The sequence below is a fragment of the Mchenga conophoros genome, linkage group LG9 (genome assembly GCF_057382185.1).
Source record: "Mchenga conophoros isolate Kocher_MC1m ecotype Shallow Benthic linkage group LG9, M_conophoros_male_GT1.1, whole genome shotgun sequence".
NCBI classification, from domain to species: domain Eukaryota; kingdom Metazoa; phylum Chordata; class Actinopteri; order Cichliformes; family Cichlidae; genus Mchenga; species Mchenga conophoros.
The window spans coordinates 15121751-15141878 of NC_140534.1; the positions used below are offsets into that span (position 1 = coordinate 15121751).

At 39.0% G+C, this 20128-nt stretch overlaps 1 long non-coding RNA gene across 1 annotated transcript; it reads right to left on the minus strand.

Annotated features, from left to right (window-relative positions):
• Positions 1-14651: 14651 nt before the first annotated feature.
• On the minus strand, positions 14652-16118 carry LOC146567068 (uncharacterized). Its single transcript, XR_014893778.1, has 3 exons — positions 16027-16118; positions 15012-15091; positions 14652-14822 (listed from the first exon to the last, which is right to left on the minus strand). It is a non-coding gene; the product is annotated as an uncharacterized LOC146567068 (long non-coding RNA).
• Between the last annotated feature and the right edge of the window lie 4010 nt (positions 16119-20128).

Genomic DNA, 20128 nt, shown 5'->3' on the forward strand with positions numbered 1-20128 from the left:
TTGAAGGATAAAGTCGGATGGAAGGAATTTGAGGTTAAATGATGAAGTCGGTATGAAAGAAAGACAGTTGCTGCCCAACTTTACAGAAAAAAAATAGCTGCACTGACATTTAACCTTTAAACAATGGTGGCTAAAAGCCAAGTTTTGGGCATCTCAGTGATAGAGTTCATTTTTCTCTTCCTGGCTTGAGTTTAAATTGTAAATGCTGCGATGCAGAGACGAATTAAAGGAAAAGGTTTAATGTTCACCCTTGAAAATGCAGAGAGGGGATCTGGTGTTTTTGTAATGGTCATTTTGCTCACTCGGTCTAGTTGTCCCCTCAGAGGAAAGGTTTTTCTACAATTACAAACTCGATCGGGATGATCATTTTTATCCGATGATGACACATTTCGATCCCGCTGGGAGTGGTCTCTTCCAGCATGACAGTGTTCGTTTTTATAGGGCACACGGGGTCAGTGGATGATTTGATTATTATGAAAAATGATGTGAATCATCTGCTACGGCTTTCACAGTTAATAGATCTCAACCAAATTTAACACTTATGGGAGATCTTGGATCAACACCAACATCAAAACACCAAGTGAGGGAATATCTTTTGGAGGAATGGCGTTCCAAACCCTTCAACGGAGTTTCAGAGTCTTGGAAAATCAATGTGAAGGTTGATTTTTAATGTGTTTCTCATCTGTGGGCAATACACCACACTTATAGCATGTGTTGGCTATGAATAAAAGACATTAAAACTTGTATAACCCAGTACATTATAATGTGTTGCGTATATAAGGCCGTTCACACGTATGTATCGAACCAAATCTGGAATAAATTTCCCCCTTCATAACTTCCTAACTACAGGAGATATCCACATGAATTTTTCAAGACTGCAAAAAACACTGAGGTCTGTTAAAAACTGAAACCAAATCGGTTGTACATCAACTCCAAGTGTCACAATCTAAGCCAAAATCTGTTTTTTGTCAGGGGATCTTTTTCCTATCACCAGCTTCAAGCACCAGAATCACAGCAGATATACTAGTTTCTATAGAAAGCAAGAAAAATGGTACAAAAGAAAGAAGCATTGGGACAAAATGTTGTTGACAAACTTCAACAACATTTTGGGTCCACTGTTAAGGGGAATATCACCACGCAGGATCAAAAGACGTTATGGCATATGAGAGGTTTTATTTTCAATGTTGATTCCACCTTCTATTCAATTTCTTCTGGGTCAAAATAACTTCCACACACAACAAAATAAACTTATAACTCATCAGCTTATCTTTGAGGTTATTACTTATAAAACTGAACTTTACCTCCATCTTATTGTTTTAGTGATTACATTTTATGTCACTTCTAAGTTTTTCAATAAGGTTTTGCAATCACATTGAACTTGACTCTGATTGTGACGTTACACTTCACGTCTACTCAGCCTAGTTTAATTGATTCAGAATTTTCTTTATAATTTCCTCTGAGTTTGTTCTTTTATTAATTATTTCTATGAAGCGCTTTGTGACACTGGTTTTTAAAAGTGTACACAAGCATACAAATAAACTTTATTATTATAATGCATATGATATTTTTGAATTAGTTTGATTCATGTTCATGAGTTGTCGGTTGTTTAATTTTCTGGTTGTGTAAGGAAATCATACTTTGATATCGCAGCATAACATGAAACAGTGTCTGACCCTTTGCCAGAGGTAAGTGAGAATCTAATATCAGTAAACGTCTTGGCGTTCTTGAATTGACAACAGTTTTAATGTAATAATGTGAAAACCTATTTTTAAGTTTTTTCTAAAATCACAAAACTTTGTTTTTAAAGAATGACTGTTATACTGTAGTGTGATGATTTGTGTCATCACGCGACAGCATAACAGTAACCCAGCAGCTCATAACCTTCACATCACTCCAGGCATCGTGAGGGTTTTACCCCACATCTGTGCATAGATGTCACATCGCTGTCAATTCTAATATGTCAAATTAAAAATAATCAGAATAGTAAAACAGTATAATAAAAGATTTTATCACCTATGAAGCCTTATTCCATTTTTTAAAATTTTGACATTTTCAGAAACCCCCTAGTTAGACCCCCGAGCATGACAGCTGCAGCAGAAATGCATCTCACACATTTGACCCATACAGGCCTTTGCCCAACATCAGTAGTCATGTTTCTCTCAAATGTGACACAAGTGGTAAAAATATTTTCTGAAAATATGACAAACTAAAACACTAATGTGGTTTCTTTTCATCAAATATTAGCCGTTGGTTCTTTGGGATAATGACTTTGGCTCTTAAATCACTGCAGAGGAAGAAGTTGAACAAGTTGAAACAAGGACTCAAAACTGAAACAATGCCAGTTAAACCTCAAACAATGGGAACCATTTGGAAAACATTATGTAAATATAACATTTATCCTCGCCCCAAGCTTCAGTTTGAGGAAGGTTACAGACTCCTTGTGGATATGTGGAAGAATGAGTTGGTCAAATGCTTTAAGTACATTATGATTAGATGTGTACAAAGCACTGTTTCCACTTTATCTGCTTCTATTTAAAAAAATCAACTCTTCCCTTTCTGCCAGCTTTAAAGGTGATATATTGACTACGGTTTTTAATGTTTTGCACTCAGTTTTTTATGGAAACATTTCATCATCTCTGCAACTAACTTAAAAAACAAAACAAACAAGCAAAAAACACTTTTACACTAAATATTTGAAACCATCAGAGTTACAACTTCTAAAGTAGACCAAAAATATCTTCACCATTCAATAGACTTTAAACTTTAGGGAATAAAAATCCCCCAAAACTTACATCTCCAAGTATTTCCAGTATTTGGACATTTCAACATTTTCTGGAGCTATAAATGTTCACAATTTTTTGTTGCTTGTCCCTTGTGACTGAAAAAATGTCAACGTATTTTTAGACTGACCGTCCTGGCATTTTCGAGCTCAAGGAGAGGATTTGCTAAAGTATTTATAAAGATAGAGAATGAAAATACCTGCGTTAGAAAGCTTATACAGTGGAATCACTGGGGTTGTTCTCGCTCTAATGTCGCAGTCAGAGAGCAGCTCTGGTGATGTAATTGTCAATACATTGTTGTGCAATAAGGCGGGCTGAGCCTATAAATGGATCCTGGTCCTGCTGCCTCGTTTCTGCATCTGCAACATCTGGCCTCAATCTGACTTCACGCTCCACCGCCCCCTTGGGAGACGTGCTCCCCGGTTAGGTTTCACTCAGCTCCGTGGCTAAGTCTGCAGGGTCTGCTGGGGGTAACGGCGTCTGTAAGCCGTGTGGCGTGATAGAGAGTGCAGAGAAAAGGTCCATCAAGGCTGTAGGCGAGACAAAGACATGCATGTTGACACAGAGACACAACTTAGTCATTAAAGAGGAGGTTAGATTGACTCATATTCAGCCTCTAAAGATTTCATCAGAGGGACGGCATGTCTGACCCTGACCTTATTGCGAACCTTAAGCAAAAAAATACGTCTCAACCCTAAAATAAATCTTTACCTTTAAAGAACAACCTTCAAGGCCCCATAGCGTGATATAGAGGATTTAATCCCCACTTTATGATTAATACAGACCCAAGCTCACGGTCTGAGTGTAGTTCTGAATGGCAGCCAAGTTTTGATAGGGATACGAAGGGGAGAGCTGACCGACTCCCCCACAAAGTTACTCCCTCCTGCCTCAGTCGCCTTCCAAACTTCGTCTTTCACTCCCTTCTGGCCTCGTTTTCCTCACTCTCTTTGTCTCTTTGCCTCTGTTTCTTTCTCCCATTGTCCCTCAGTCCAAAGTTCTGATTTAGTTTAAAAATATATTCTTATTGTTATTACTATTACAGGAAGAGACTGTCCTCCTGTAAAAAAAAATGGCCCATTGAAGCTTATTATAAACTACTGCTATATAGTTATTCTGTTGCTTTATTGTCTGAGATTTTAGAAATTACTTTGTTGGACATCCTGGACTTACCAATAAAACCAGCAGCCAGAACTGCAAACCTTTCACTTTAATCACTTGGCTGTACAAGGTTTACAATTTACATGTAATAAATCTGAATGTAAGGGCTAAACAAAAGGGGCTTTGCGTACAACTGGATATTTGGCACACCAAAACCAAAGGAAGAACAGAAAATGCCAACCAAGAGTGAGACACCTTGTAAAAAAGAAAAGAAAATAATGTTTTCTGTATTACTGCCAGCATGAAGTGGTTTCTAAAGTGGCTCTATTCAGCTCATTTACTGCTCCTTATTTCTATCCATGGACTTGAGTAGACTAGAGTAGCTTTGCATGATTCACAGTTTAAAATGATCCTTATCTATCTGTTGCTGGGCCTCAGTGCAGCCCTTCGGTTCATCTTCTCAAACAACATGTTTTAGCTCCCCTACTCTTAACTTTCTTCTGATTGGTTGCTCCTGCCCCCGCGCCTTCAACAGTTAGATCCAGAAGCAGTGAGAGATGAGAAAACTAAACCGCATTAGTCTGATGCATAACCAGCTAAATAATGACAATGGGCCTCACACAGCTCATGAGGCTTCTCTGTATTAGTCTAATTTTCTCCATGTTAGAGTAAGTACTTCTGATACTGCCCTGAAGCTCTTAAAAGAAGACCAGTCCAGTTTAAACTGGTTACTGTCTAGTAACTAGTGAGTTCTGAAATTGGGTTTTGAGGTTTAAATAGGCCAGAACAAAATTATGTTTTTGATAATATTGGAGTTTGATCTGTTTTGCTCATTTACAGCTCTGAATGTATTTTTTATACTTGGACTCTACTGGAGAGCCTGTTTTATTATATATTATACAGTGTATTTCTTGTAGTTTTCCATTCATATTGTATTATGGTCTTGTGTGATTGAATGTTGTAAATTTTATTTGTGTATAGTGAATGTAAAAACCCCACAAGGGACAAGGGTTGGACATGAGCAACAGCTATAAACTCTATGTGCAGCACATCAGTGTCATTCTCAGCTCCGTATTGGAACTATGTTAAACGGCAAGTGAGATTTCAATATAACCACAGCAGTCTGTGAAGCTGGTTGAGCAACAGTCCTGCAGACATCCCAGATCTCCTCAGGCTGGTTGTGCTGAGAAATCCAACCAAACTGGCAAAGATTAAAAGCAAAGATGTTTTGTTTCCTTTTTCTAGTTCACTTAGTTCTGTAAGCACACATAGTTTTAGTTTTTAGTTTACTATAATGACCTTGGTTGTTGTGGCCCCTCAGTTCATTGTGTGTCAGAGATGATTGTTTTTATCTCCTCTGACTTTGAGCCAACTTTCTCCTGATTGATGACGATTCAGATTCTGATTGATTCTGATTGAATACCCCTCATAAATAGAAGATCTTCAGAGCCTGAAAAGGCTGTATTAAAGTTTTGTAGTCATGTAATTGCTAATCACATGATGTTAACTTGCCATGCCAGTATGAACACATGACACTGTAGTGTCAAAACGATAAGGCCCCAGTCACAATGGCCTAAAGACTGGTTGGCAATCATCTGACAGCCACTGGTCCAAATGGGAAAATGAGTATTCCCTGACCGATTAGTAAGCGGTTATTGGAGGGTGATGGCAGTCATTGTGAAACTGATTATAAAGCCCCAGTCAAACAGGCCTACAGGCAAGTAAGTAACCCACTGGAAACAGAGAAGTTTGCCTTCAAAATAAAAGCTGCACCTTGCACAACCTTTACTTTGAAGGTGAACATTCTCCCTTTCCACTTTGTTTTGCACTTTGTACTTTAATTTTACTCCAGCACAGATATTGGTCAGCAAGTTTTTGCAGACAAGTTAGCATCTTCACTGCAAACTACAGGTGACCGCTGCAGTGCAAGAGGGAACAAATCAGTCAAAAGGAGGTTTTGGTGCAGCGCCCTTTTTGCAGCCAATTTCACCTCCAGGAATCATCTGCAAACCAGTCAAAGAATACCAACTTCTCCCTCGCATTTCCTTCACATGCACTGACCTCATTGTTTCAAAATGGCCTTGTTTAAATGTCCAGGTGTGACTGTCTGCATGAAATAAACAAGACTATAAGCACAAAGCAAGAGCTTGTCTGTAACACAGTGTAAAGATAAAACCATCCAATCTTGGAGGCACAGAACAAGAAAACGGTGCTGTGTGGGCAGCTCACAGCGTGCATCAGGATGGACTTTGATTGTTTTGAACTGACTAAGTTTCCATGCCAGATGCTGGTGCTCTCTGCTGTTTGTAACTGTAATGTTTAATGACGTGCTGGCAGTATTTTCTCAATTCAGAATTCTTCCCGTGATTCAGATCAGCTGTGCTTACCCCAGGCAGTCAGTTCAGATCGATATATTTTCAAGAGTAGAAATCCATTCAGATAATCACATTAGGGGAGCAAAGAGCTGTTCACACAACAAGAGGATTTAAAATTAAAGTTTTGATTTGCATTGACAAGTTTATGTCTGTGGGAAATTAGTGTAATTAAAGCAAGCGAGTGTGAACCTAATTCTAAAGCTTTTGGAAGCCTATTAAAGCCTAAAGCCTGTTATTATAAACATACACGTTATTAGAAAAGGAAAACAATCACTCCCTCTCTCCCCTTTTCTCTCTTTCTTGTATTGAGTTCTTGCCAAAGAAAACACCCTCCTACCACAAACACTCACACACTGTATTCGTTTTATCCATGGACCCATAGCTGAACAATATCACTGATATCTGCCACATGCACATGCACCCCTCGGAAAAAGAGAGGTGGGACAATCGAGGCTGCCAATAGGCACACCGGAAAGCTGAGATCTGACCAATGAGCAAACAGGAAACTTTTGGGGACTTTCCAAAGTTTCTGTCTCCACTTGTATTTGTCAGATATTTTTATGTTGCTGTGTGGACTGTTCTGCATGTAACAGGCCCTAACTCCTACTCCCTTACTTGTATGTACGTGTTTGTACGCGTGTGCGCATGTGTGTGTGTGTAGGCTCCACTTCGCCATGTGTGTAAAGGCTCTAACGTCACTGCTGCTGGCTCCGTGCTTCGTTTCATTTCAGGAATCAGGAGTTCAGAACGGGCAATCGAGGAGTCCACTACTCCCCAGAGAAAGAGAGAGAGACCCCACTCCTTACCCACACACACACACACACACACACACACACACACACACACACACACACACACACACAATTAACAACAATGTGTGTACTTACTGATGCTGTGGGGACATTTATAGTGCAATGTAAATGTTTACATTTTAGTTTGCAGTCTCAGTTCAAGGTAAGGTTTAGGGAAGTCATAGTTATAGTTAAAGCGAGTCTCTGAATGAATTTCAGTCAGTGTCCTGATGGAAACATGCCTGCGCCTGTAAGTAGTTTTTAAACCTGTGCCGTTTTTCTCGAGGTTTGAGTGTGTTTGTGTGCACTTGTACAACTATCAGTGTGAGGATCAGTCTGACTTCTTCACAATCAGATTTAGGACATTTTGGAAAAGTGGGCACATTATGGTACAATCGCAGAGTCACTGAGAATTAAGACTCTAAGTTCTAAGATTAAGGTTAGAATTAGATGCAGGTTAGAGTTGAGTTAAACGTGCGTGTGATGAAACTCATTGTGGAGACCTAAAGGTTGTTATTTGTAGCCTAGTTGAGTGGCCAACACTGTTATACAGTAATGCAAGCACAGGGCGGCTGTGGCTCGGGACGTACTGAGCCACACCATTCAGCACGCGCATCTGCAAATGTTAGACAAGGTGCTTAGGTATAGAAAAAAGTACTGGTCCGTTTTAATTGGGGAAACGCTAGTTGATGGTGGAGTTGATCTCTCTTTCTATGTTATTCTCCTCCAAAGAAATAAAGAAGAAGAAGTAGGACGAATCAACAATACCAAATGGGGCAGTCACCATCCTTACTAGATGCTCTGGTGTGACATGCGGTTACTACACAGGTTACAGAGCATGGTTTCATGCGTGTCATAAGACACATTATAGTAATATGATTTCATGGCAGGTGCAAAAAGCAGGTTCCATAAATGCTAATTATTAGATTTTAAATATTTTAACAGTAAAGCAAATTGTGCATTTAGACACAGTTAGTTAGTTGCATTTTGCTCTGTTGCTTGTGAAGCTTGCACACAAGAATTTCACTCGCATGTGCTGCACCAGTGTACCAGCACATGTGATGTGACAATAAAAGTGATTTATTTTATTTTAAGAGGATCAATAAGGAATTGAATTAATAAGTGATATCAGTAATGGAATCGGAATTGCTAAATTCTTATCCGTTCACATCACTAGTCCCGCATGGAAAGCACATGATTACCACTTCTCGGATGAACTCCTTACCAGACAGTTCAGGATTTCCAGCATGTCTTGACTGCACAGCTGTGTTATGTTCATGCCACTGCATCTCACTGTGCTTAATGTCAGGATTTCAGGGTGACTTTTACAAAACGTGAATATTCGTCTCCTCCTGTGTTAGCGTTCTTTTTGCTTTGCATTATTGTTTGTTTGATTAGCTAAACCTGTCGGGTTTCAAGTTTCAGGTCATGCAGAGCCACCCTGCAACATTTCTTTAAAGGAACGTTGAATTGATTGTTACTTCAGTGGTTGCAAACCCTTCTGTCACTGGGATAGCGTAGCAGCCAGTCATGATACCGCCACCATGCTTTACAGCAGAAATGAGGTATTTCTTTTAAACACGTCTTTAATTAAGGAGTAAAACTCTTCAGATTTTAAATCTCTTTTGCAAGATTTTTCCTTGGCCTTGATAAACAGAATTATTTGCATGTTTTTGAAGAGGGAAACAATAGTTACAAAAGAAAACCCACACAAACATCAGAGAAAATTCCAACTCCACAGAAAAGGATCCTGTCAGTGTCAAACCACAGTGCTGACAGTGCTAAGCCATCCAGGATTTGATGCTGGTTTGCAGTATTATTCTTTCCACTAAATGTAGCATTGTGTGTTTTACCAGAAAGGCAGATCTTTTTTGTCTCGTGTGTACACACAACATTGCTCTAGAACACAGGTGTCGAACTCCAGGCCTCAAGGGCCGGTGTCCCTGCAGGTTTTAGATGTTTCCTTGATCCAACACAGCTGATTTAAATGGCTAAATTACCTCCTCAACATGTCCTGAAGTTCTCCAGAGGCCTAGTAATGACCTGATCACTTGATTCAGGTGTGTTGACCCAGGGTGACATCTAAAACCTGCAGGACACCGGCCCTCGAGGCCTGGAGTTCGACACCCCTGCTCTAGAAGTACTGTGGAAAAGCCATGTGCTTCCATATAAACTGTTCTTATCCATTAAACTGTATTTACAATCACCAAGGGAGCTCATCTGTTTGTAAGTAGGATTATCGAAAAAGTTAAGGGGGATTCGCATTTTATGTGGGTCAACTTAGAAATCATTCCATTTATGACATCCAGAGCTGGATCCAGAATTTGTTTCTTTACCAGTTTTGAGAACGTTTAAAACTGGATATTTCAGATTAAAATGGGAGACATTGTCTTGATCATACCCTGGGCCTCGATGCATGCATGGTGCAGAGGAAATGTTCAGGCTAACTGGAGGTCTGCTGTCTCTGTTTGCTCGTGTTTTTATAGCGGACAGATGGAAACAGATTACAGCACATTGTAGACATGTTTGGGTCTGCAGGTGTTTTGTTGTTCCCCCTTTTGTTTGTTCTTTACCTCTTTCAGGAATGGTTGGTACTAAATTTCCTCCATTTGAAAATAGTTTGCCCCGTTGTGGATTAATGGACTCCCAAGACATTTGATAAGCTTTTATGGCCTTTCCAGGGTTTGGTGATGTTTTATGCTTCTTATAAATGTCATGACATTAAACCAGCCAATCTTTCTTCAGATAGCCTTCGTACGTCTTTATTTGCAGGGATGGGCACCTATGCAACCCAAGTTTTGAATCTCACCCCTTGTAATTAAATACTTGACTCTGTGTAGTTTTTGGAAAAGTCATGAGCACAGAGGTCCACTTAGTTTTTCCAGTCTTAACTGTAAGTTATTACTCAGCTTGTTTTCAGGCATGAAAACTGCATTTATTTGTGTGTGTGTGTGATTAGTTTGGTCAAATTGTTTTTGTCTGTAACTAAGATTTATGTATTCATGAGTAATCAGTGCAGAAATAATTCCGCAAACCTTTTCTCCAGCTCAGGCTCAAGGTTGAGATTTTATGGTGTCCGCATACTTTTGGCTAGATTTGTATGCGTGTTTGCATGTCGAACGTGTCCTTGTGCAGTCTGAGGCCCACATTGTGGTTTTCTGTTCCTCCCTACCAATCTTTCTCTGTCCTCCCTCTGCCTTTCTCTCCCTCTGTTTCTGCAGTTTCACCCTCCCTCCACCTCTTTTCAAATTGCCTTACACTCCCTTTTCTCTCTTTGCCGGTCAGGAAGAAGTGAACAATATGACCTTTAGTCGCAGCGATAACATTCTCCCTCATGAATTCCCAACTGCTCCGGCTTTCATTTCACATTCTCACCAGTTTGTTTTCGCTCCTGGCAGCTCTGTTTTCCCAAGAAATGATCATCCAGGCACCCGGTGATTAACGAGCAGCACGAGGGGGCAGGGAGCAAGTCGGGCCTCTGCAGGGTCACACATAGGCAAACCGCACAGGCGCTAACTATACTTCCATGCTATAGAATGTCTCATCTGTATTCTTATCTTCTCTCATATGTCCCACTCATAAATGCAGTGGGAGGTTTTCAAAGTGGTGTGAACGGTGAGAGCTGCATGTTTTTAAATCTCCATGTGGGGCGAATGGAAATGTTTGCAAATGAGACCCAGAGGCAGGGATGACTTAAGCCAAACTGCATCCCTGGAGCACAATTTGAGCTGCTGGGAACCCCCCATTAAAACCCCAGTTCAACCTATCCTGTCACTTTTAAGTAAAAGCTAACTACAGTAGATACAGCTGACTACACACGGCTACATTATTATGTTTTGTCTGGAGCGTCTCTTACGTCAGTCAGGACACCTGTACGGAGTAATGTTTATGATTTCGACTTGGAGCTTCTTTGGAAAATGTGGTAATAACACAGGACGTTCCTAAAGATATAACCCTGCTTAAGATAAACAAGTTTATTTTGAACATTTACAAGAATTAAGTAATTGACACATATGGACATTCAAAGAAATAACATCACAACATATTAATTGTACAAATAATTCAAAATGTATGTTTGAAAGGAATTAAGAAGTGTAAACTTATATGATTCTACACCTTCTTCCTGTAAATGATCACAATATTCTTAATTTTTAAAGTCTTAAGGTTAAAGTGAAAAATCAATCAGGATTGGATTCTTTCTAATGAACAGCGAGGGCGGCTCTAAAAGAAAACATTTAAAAATCTTGGGGAGACACTGCTGCCTTTATCTGTGACCTCTGTAAACACTCATTTGATGAGTTTATGTTATTAAACGATAGTTTCAAGTCTGGTTTAATGTAACGCAATGTCCATTTTGTATGTTCTGAGTAACTTTAGCGTAAAAAGACATTAAATAGAATTACATTTGCCCTGTATTCAAATTATTAACTGAAAATTTACACTTACCACTTCATCAGGTACACCTTGCAGGTACTGGACCCCTTTTCTTTCTAGAGCTGCCTTAATTCTTCATAGAATAGCTTCAACAAGATGCTGGAAACTTGGAGACTTGGTCCACATTGCCACATTGCATCGATGATGCAGTCCTCCTGCACTGAGATAGTGACATGATCCTCAGACGATGGATACACTGTGGTCATAAAGGGACGGACAAAGGCTGTGGTGTTTAAACGATGCTCAGCTGGCACTACACTGAATCGTCAGTGCAGGATGGATCTGTGTTTTCATGCTGTTTGCTCCAGTTTCCGACCAACTGAATGTTGCAGCAGAAATCATGAATCATCAGACTAAAGTCCTGTTGTTAAATTTGTTGAGCCCATGGAATCTGCAGCCTTATGTCTGTCGAGTCAGCATTCTGCAACAGCTGCAACCATAAGCTAGATGAGAAAATAGATGAATGGTGTGTTTCTTAAAATTAAGGCAGATATATTGATTTTTCACTCCCTAATTTTTATAACCCAGTACGTGACAATAACAAAACTATCAGAATATCTGTAGAAATATAATAATTTTACTCTGAATCTCATCTTATCTTAGTTTACTGTGTCGCTTGTGCATAATTATACAAGAAGAACAACTGCACAGTTATTTTGGGATTACCACTTGGGTATTATAAACATAATATAGATATGTAATTTTTAAATAGCAAGGGTTGTGGCAATATAAATAGATCACAACACCACATAAAGTTAGGAGGCCAGTTTACAAAAGCCAAAGAATTCACATATCTGATAGTGCACAGCTAAAGGTTAAAGGTTAATGTACTTGTCATCATCGCTGATTACTTAGACTTCACAGGGTTACATTTGGGGATTAGTCTATAGATTTTTTCTACATTTCCCAGAGTCTTTGACATGTGGCAGTTCTCGTGAGCCTGTGATTTATTCCCTGTTGAATTGCAGACTTTGAAGGATCCAGCCTCTGCTCTGCAGACAGAATGCATGCTGGGATAAGCTCTTGGCTCTGCAGTGGCTCTAAATGGGATTAAGTGGTTGTGGAAAAACAATAGCTGATGCAGTACTTGCACTCACTCGTGTGGCTTGTTTAGCGTCAGGCTGCAGCTGTGTCACTGACCTACCACCCACTCGCTCAGAAAAAGAGTGTGTGGTAATGAAGTCCTTATGGGCAATTACACGCTAATCAAGTGTGCAATCAAACACTGAGCATGCCCCGTGGCCAAGAGAATAGGTTTCCTTTGAACATGTGGGGGAGTGTGCATTAAGAAGTAATCCCCTGGGAAATATTCAGGATCAGACTCTTCAGTTTGTGCATTCTGGTGATTTTTTTTTTTTTACTCTATCTTTACTTCTGCATCAACACAGCATGTGTCTTTATTTTATGTGAAGGAAAACATAAGAAAAACCAGGTGCTGCTAATTGCAAATATTATTCTCATATTTTCCCATTTAACATCTACTCTTCTGAGTCAGCACAGATGTAGGCGTAAGTTACTCTTCTCTTGCACGCCTGTGTTTTTGACGAGGAAGATTTTTAGTAATCACAGGTATGCTGAGACTGACTCAATGCAAAGAGGATAGGCAAGATCATCTGAGCACTCAAGTAACCATGCTATTTCATGCTACACTACAGGAAATAGTGGTTGGGGACCACAGCACAAGCAAAATTACTACAACTGAACTTGCCGTCTCATTGCCTTTGAAAACAGGCTGTGTAACACTGTAATGAAATGCCTGTTTTTACACAAGTTTACATAAATGGCAAATGGTGAAATTCAATGTGTGATAAAAAAAAAATGCTGGAAAAAACACACTCAGAAAAATATAATATGGGAAAGCGTCATTTTGTTGGCCTTTTTTGTTTTGCTTATAGTATATGAAGTCAGTTTGGGGTACTACAGCAATTAACAGTGATACATCAGCAAATACTGCAATGCTGTTGCTGTCTACATACACAGGAATTCACATTAATGACCACATTCAGAGTCCAGCCTGAGGCACAGCGAGTGATGCTGCAGGACAGCAGTTTAAACTGTGTATAAGTGACATAGTTTCTCCATGACATTGCTTTTATATACAAACATGGCCAAAATACTGTGAACAACTGTGAGTTGTCTGCCTACAATAATGAATAATAGCTTGCAAATCTTCTGGAAGCTAAGTGACTGCAGTCAGTCCAAGTCAGACTGACTGTTTGGGGACAGGTCGCCCTCACTAGATGATCTGTGCAACAGGGGCGGATCTACTGTGGTGGCATCGGGTGGCGTGTGCCACCCTAAAAATCGTTCAGCCAATAGCATCGAAACAGCTTTATTTCTTGTTGCCAGTAGCAACCAAAGCCTATGATTTCACCAGAGCACATTTTGAATCAACACCATGGGCATTTCGAATTTCAACAAAGGTGTTTGATTCCTAAACTTTGGAAATGGAAAGACGGTGAGAGTTATTAAACCAATAAATCATGAACAAAAATTCTCCAGATTTTTTAAATGTTTTGTAAATTTAAGCACAGTTTGATTATTACTAATAAAAAGAGTGTGAAACAAAATTAGAGTTGTATTTCTAACTGATCCACCTCATGTTCTGTAGCCTTCTGGGTTTTATATTTTTGGGCTACATGCTGGTTTATTATATAGGCTATACAGTACATAAAATCAAAAATGTAACTAGTTATTTGGGCTAAAGCCAATAAGAAAGTTACAGACTATGTTTATATGAAAGGTGTATACTTACTGCATTTGATGTATTTTAACCATATATAATACATATGACAGAATGTAAAACCTGTACAAATGTAAAGAAATGGCTTTGATTTTGCCACCCTGTTTGATTCCAGTGCCACCCTAAAAAGATTTCTCTAGCTCCACCCCTGCTGTGCAGTCACCTTTAAGTTGAAAGTGCTCACCCAGAGGTTGAGGCTGTTATGTGCTAAACCTCTGAACACGTAGTTGGTCACTGCTACTATTTCCAGTGAATCACTAAAGGTGAAAAAAACAAACAAGCAGGTTGCAAAAACCAATTTTTCTTAGTCTTAAAGAGGCTTCAGTCCTGTTTTTATTCTAGTGTGAGTGAACCAAATCAAGTTTGAGTTGGGTGCCTGTTACAATTACTGTTTTCTTAGATCTTTTATTTTAACAGCTTTATTTCCTGTGACATCTTTGAATATTTGATTCATGTTGGTCATTGATGAGTTTCAGTGTCGCATCAATAGTTTTTGGTTTGTGTCGTGGAAGTTTAAGTTCATTCCTCCTTCTCCACTTTTCCCTCTTCTTCGTCTTCAGGTTTAGTTTGAGTCCTCGTGTCTCCATGTTCAGTATGTTTCCTATTAAAATGTAGTTATTAGAAGTGAAAGATTGCAATCAAAGCATATAATCTTAACCTTGTGAGAGCTAAGTCATCATATGATGACATTAACTCTACACTATCAGAACATGTATTACTGTTTTTACATTTTTTGGCAACTCGGAGACAAAAAGAAATAACTACCCTGACATGTATCAAATATATTTACATTTTTCCAAGGCATGTGGTTAGAGTTGAGGTTCTCATCAAGTTATTATTCTCGCACCAATGTGCCAATTCCTGTGAACCCTGAAACGCAGTAGAGGCAAATTAATGATGGGAAATGTATTTATTATTGAAATAAAATACCCATCCTAGTCAGATGGCAAAATGTGAAATGAAACGTAATTTATCCATTTGTATTCATGAGCACAAACTGTCATGAACTGTTGTGTGACAATCAGCAAGATTTTGAATCTCACGTATTTTCAAAAGGAAGTATATTTCATGTCTGCAGCACATATGTGGTCCAGACAAAGCGGGGACGCGCCACCAAGAAAACCGAAGTTTAGAAGAAGCGGCAAGCATTGCATTTTAACACAAGCAAAGATCTTTTTTAAGCCTAACCGAGGCACTTTTGATATCCAAACCAAACCAAGTAATGGATTCAATGGATTATTTATTAAAAATAATAAAAAATGATGTGTGGCTCAATCTCGGGTCCCTGGTGTGAGCAATGAAATTATTTCTTTTATGTCTAATGTCAGTTGGCAGAACAAAAATCATATTCAGTGACAGGCAAAACTGTAAAATTCAAATCTATAAATTAAAGGTCGTAACTACCTGCTGTGAGACTGTGTGGGAATATCACAATGATACATATAAAAATATAGCTGGTATCATAAATTACACCACTGGGTCACTTGAAGGAAACCGACCACATCTAAACTTAAGAAAGAGCAGCTTTTTAAACTTTTCTCCTTTCTAGCTCTCCGTAGTTGTGAACATACACGTGTTCATTGTTTTACACAAGATCCTGTGCAGCAGGAGGGTCTGTACTTTACAATGTAAAGCACCTTTGGGATGATAGTTGTTCTGATTTGGCGCTAGATAAATAAAACTGAATTGAATTGAATAGCAGCTAACTGAAATTAAAACATGTGTTTAGAAAAGACAACAGGAAAGAGTCATAATTCACATTTTGGCAGTGAAATATGATAAATCTTCAAAGAAAAAAGACCCACCCGTGTTAGAGACATTGCTGCCTTGCAGTGTAATGTTATACAATCTTTTCCCCTCTGATTCCTTCATGCTTTTCATCAGCAGGGATCTCCTGAATACCTCCTCAGCTGTGCTCATTGCAGGCTTGATGATGCAGGTTTGGTTGTTCATAGCATGCAACGACAGAAAGACCTGTTTGTCAGGGAGAAGCATATTTTTGCCATTTCTTGATCACATGACCAGGCAGGCATGTTGTTTACTGTCACACAAGCACCTGATGAATTTCCGGTTCCTTGCAAGCTTTGACTTGAAGAAGAAAAAACAAACGAACAAGGAAACCTTGGGATGGGAAGCCAACCTATTTCTTTGATATCCAGTGTGAGATCGGCTCAGACTGAAGCCAGTTTTTCACCCGGATGACAGATGGAGAAAGTCTGGCACAAGTTTCTCGCTCTGCACATGTTTTTACTCTCCAAAATGTCAAATAAGAGACACTGATTAAAATCGGTCTTAAAAACTAAGTCGAGGAATTAAAAAATATTGAAGTGCAAATCTATCACATTCACTACAGAACAATTTGGTTTTACATCGTTTATAGAAATATGGTAGTGATAAATAACATCAACCCATATGCGTAACGGTGGATTTACTGGCTGAAGGTTTGCGTGCATTGGAGGATTTGGCGCCATCTCCTGTGGTAGACTTTTATTGTGAAATTCAATACCAGTTCATTAAATGCTGCTAAAAAATAAGTGCTAGCACGTGCGTGCTGTATATTTGAAAGACTTAGAATACGTGTAGTAGACATACACGCTTACTTACTTAGAAATGACAGCAGTGGGATGAAGAATAAAATAAGTACATTATAGGCAATTATAATAAATGCTAATTTAGTGACTATAATTTATGAATGTGTGATCCATAGCGAATTAACTGAATAAATAATTATGTAAAGTCTAATTAAATCACTCCGGAATATTTGTTTTGTTATTTCAAATATTCCAATCATAATAAATAAACCCCTATTTCATTTTTAATATCACTAATGAGTGTAATCTACGCTCCTAATAACAATAATTAAATGTGAATATCAGACTTACTGTTGGCTCATGATGGACATTTAAGGGTAAAAGCAACACACATACAGATGTGAAAAATGAAGTACACCCTCACTGTTTGCATAAAAAGTAGTAAGGTAAGTAGAAGCTGGGTCCTGCTAATTAATTCCACCTGATTATCTGATCACCAGCAAATGTGAAAACATCTATAAAAGCAGCAGTTTGGGCAGTTTTGCTGGTGAGGACCATTCAGGTATGACACAGAGAAAATACATCAGCAATGATCTTAGAAAAGCTGCCCATCAAACTGGGAAGGGCTATGAGGTCATTTCCACACTGTCTGAAGTCTACCCCATCAATGCAACTTGAACCTTGTCTTTAGAATCACATAACAGAGCTTATTTAATGAGGATAACATATGCAATGAGGGGCAGTTCTCTGTTGATGCCAGAGGTTGGAGGAGAATACCCAGACAGCTTTGAGCTGACGGGAACACAACAGCAACTCAAGTAACCCTTTGTTACATGAAGTTACGCAAAAGAGCATCTCTAAACAGACAACGCATTGAACTGTGAGGCAGATGAGCATTAGCACAGACCTTCCCAAAGTGTGGGGCCCGCCCCCTAGGGGGGGCGCAGAGCCATTACAGCCATTACAAGCAACTTCATTCTAAGCCAAAGAGTAGAAAATATGGTGAAGCATATCTTCCCTTTGGTTTCACCTGCACAAGTGCCGAGGTAGGTCTCCCCTGCAGAACTGGGTTTCCCTGTGTCGGGAGCACACATTTAAAAATATATTTTTTGTTGTTGTTTATTAAAAAACAGTTGGGTAGTTGTTTTTTTAATCATAATTCATCATCATTTCACACCTTGGGAGCAGTTCGTTGCCCACCCCCCTCTCTTACTGCATGCGTTTGTGTTGTGTCTGTGTATCTGTACCCCATAGTTAAAGCTGCAGGTCCAAAGCCTTCCTCAGTGTCATTCCCAACACTGGTGACTACTCAGTAACAGGCTCCCTCCATGAAGCGGTGTGGGCTCTGTTTTTGTTTTTGGTGTATGTGGGCGCTGTGCTGGCCCCTCCGATCAGGTCTAGAGGTGACTCAGAGCTGTGCAACTGTGAGATGAGTAACAGCAAAGTAATAGTGACTTTAAAACTGAGGAAATCTGACCTTTGACTGGACTATTTGTTCTTTTTTCCTTATTACTATTATCCCTCTAAACTGTAGTTTACGATTATATATATTATATACTATAACCGCATATATTATGACTTCGTTATATAATTACCTGTGTGTATAATAATAAAGACAATGTGATGATGACTTGCTGTTGAAATGATGATGATGAGAATTAGAATAGGATAATGATGATGGTCTCAAATTGTTTTAGTTTTCCATTTTTTTGCTTGTCTTGTCTTATTTTGTCTGGCTCAGTTGTAAGTGTAGTAATGAAAATAAAGCAGTTTGAGGGCTGGGAGTATTGGTATGTTGGTGCAGGAAAATAAGTTGGAAATATATAGAACATATGCAGTATTATAAGGTATTGTCTTTGAATGTAAATGGTATAAAGAATCCCATTAAGAGGAGTAAGATAGTTTCAAAGCTAAAAAGGGAAAAAATTGATATTGCATTTCTACAAGAAACGCATCTCTCAAAGGAAGAACATGAGAAGTGGAAGAGAATGGGATTCAAAAATATCTATTATGCCTCACATAGATCTGGCAAAAAAAGAGGAGTGGCCATTCTGATACCGAACAAGGTTGGTTTTGAGTTTACTGGAGAACATAAAGATAAAGAGGGAAGATTTGTGTTGGTGAAAGGGAAGATGGAACAGGAAGACGTCACGCTGTGTAATATATATGCACCCCCTGGTAGTAGTACAGGGTTCTTTAAGGAGATATTCAGTCTTATCGCCGCAGAAAGTGTTGGTACATGTATATGTGCAGGAGATTTTAATTTACTTCTCCATCCAAAATGGGATACAACTAGCCGAGACCGGAGGGGAACTAAATTAGAGAAACAAGTAAAAACAATGTTGTCTGAGTTGGGGCTTATAGATATATGGAGATATTTACACAAACATGAACGCAAATTTACATTTTATTCAGCGAGACATGATATGTACTCGAGGATTGATTATTTCTTTACTTTTAGTAAAGATCTCCACAGAGTGAAGGATTGTATAATAGGACAAAGAGATTTATCTGATCATTCGGGACTAACTATGAAGATTGGGTTTAAAGCTAGCCCCAAAAACACCTTATGGAGGCTTAACACAGGTCTGTTAAATAATGACTTGTTTAAAAGAGAAATGGGACAGGAGTTAAAAACATATTTAGAACTCAATGACAATGGAACAGTTAATCCTACGATTTTATGGGATGCGGCTAAGGCATACCTTAGGGGTAAAATTATTGCAAAATGTGCAGTCCTAAAGAAGGTGAGAGCAAAAAAGCTGTCAGATTTGCAGGAAAATTTGGGAAAATTGGAACAATTGCACACTGTTACAAGGTGCCCCCAGGTATTGGAGCAGATGAGGCTGGTTAAACAAGAGATCCACAAAATTTTAAGTGAGGAAATTGAAAAAAAATTAAAATATAATAGACAACGGTGGTATGAGGCAGGACCCAAAGCTGCTAGGCTATTATCATGGAGACTCAGGAGGCAACAACAGGAGAACACTATTCATAAAGTTCGAAATTTAAGAACAAATAAGATAACTAATAAACTTGAAGAAATCCAGAGGGCATTTGAAGAATATTACACTGAGCTATACACACAACCGGACAAAGCAGATGAGCATAAGATTCAGAATTTCTTATCCAGCCTAGATCTACCGTTTATAGGTAAGCAGCAGAATGAAAAACTCGTCAGAGACATATCAGCAGAAGAGATTAACATTGGGATCTCAAAACTCAAGACTTTTAAAGCCCCAGGATGTGATGGATTTCCACCAGAGTGGTATAGGCAGATGAGGGAACCCTTAATCCCGCTACTAAAGGCCTCTTTTAATTACTCTCTGAGTGGGGGGGCGCTCCCACCATCGTGGCGGGAGGCGTATATCTCTGT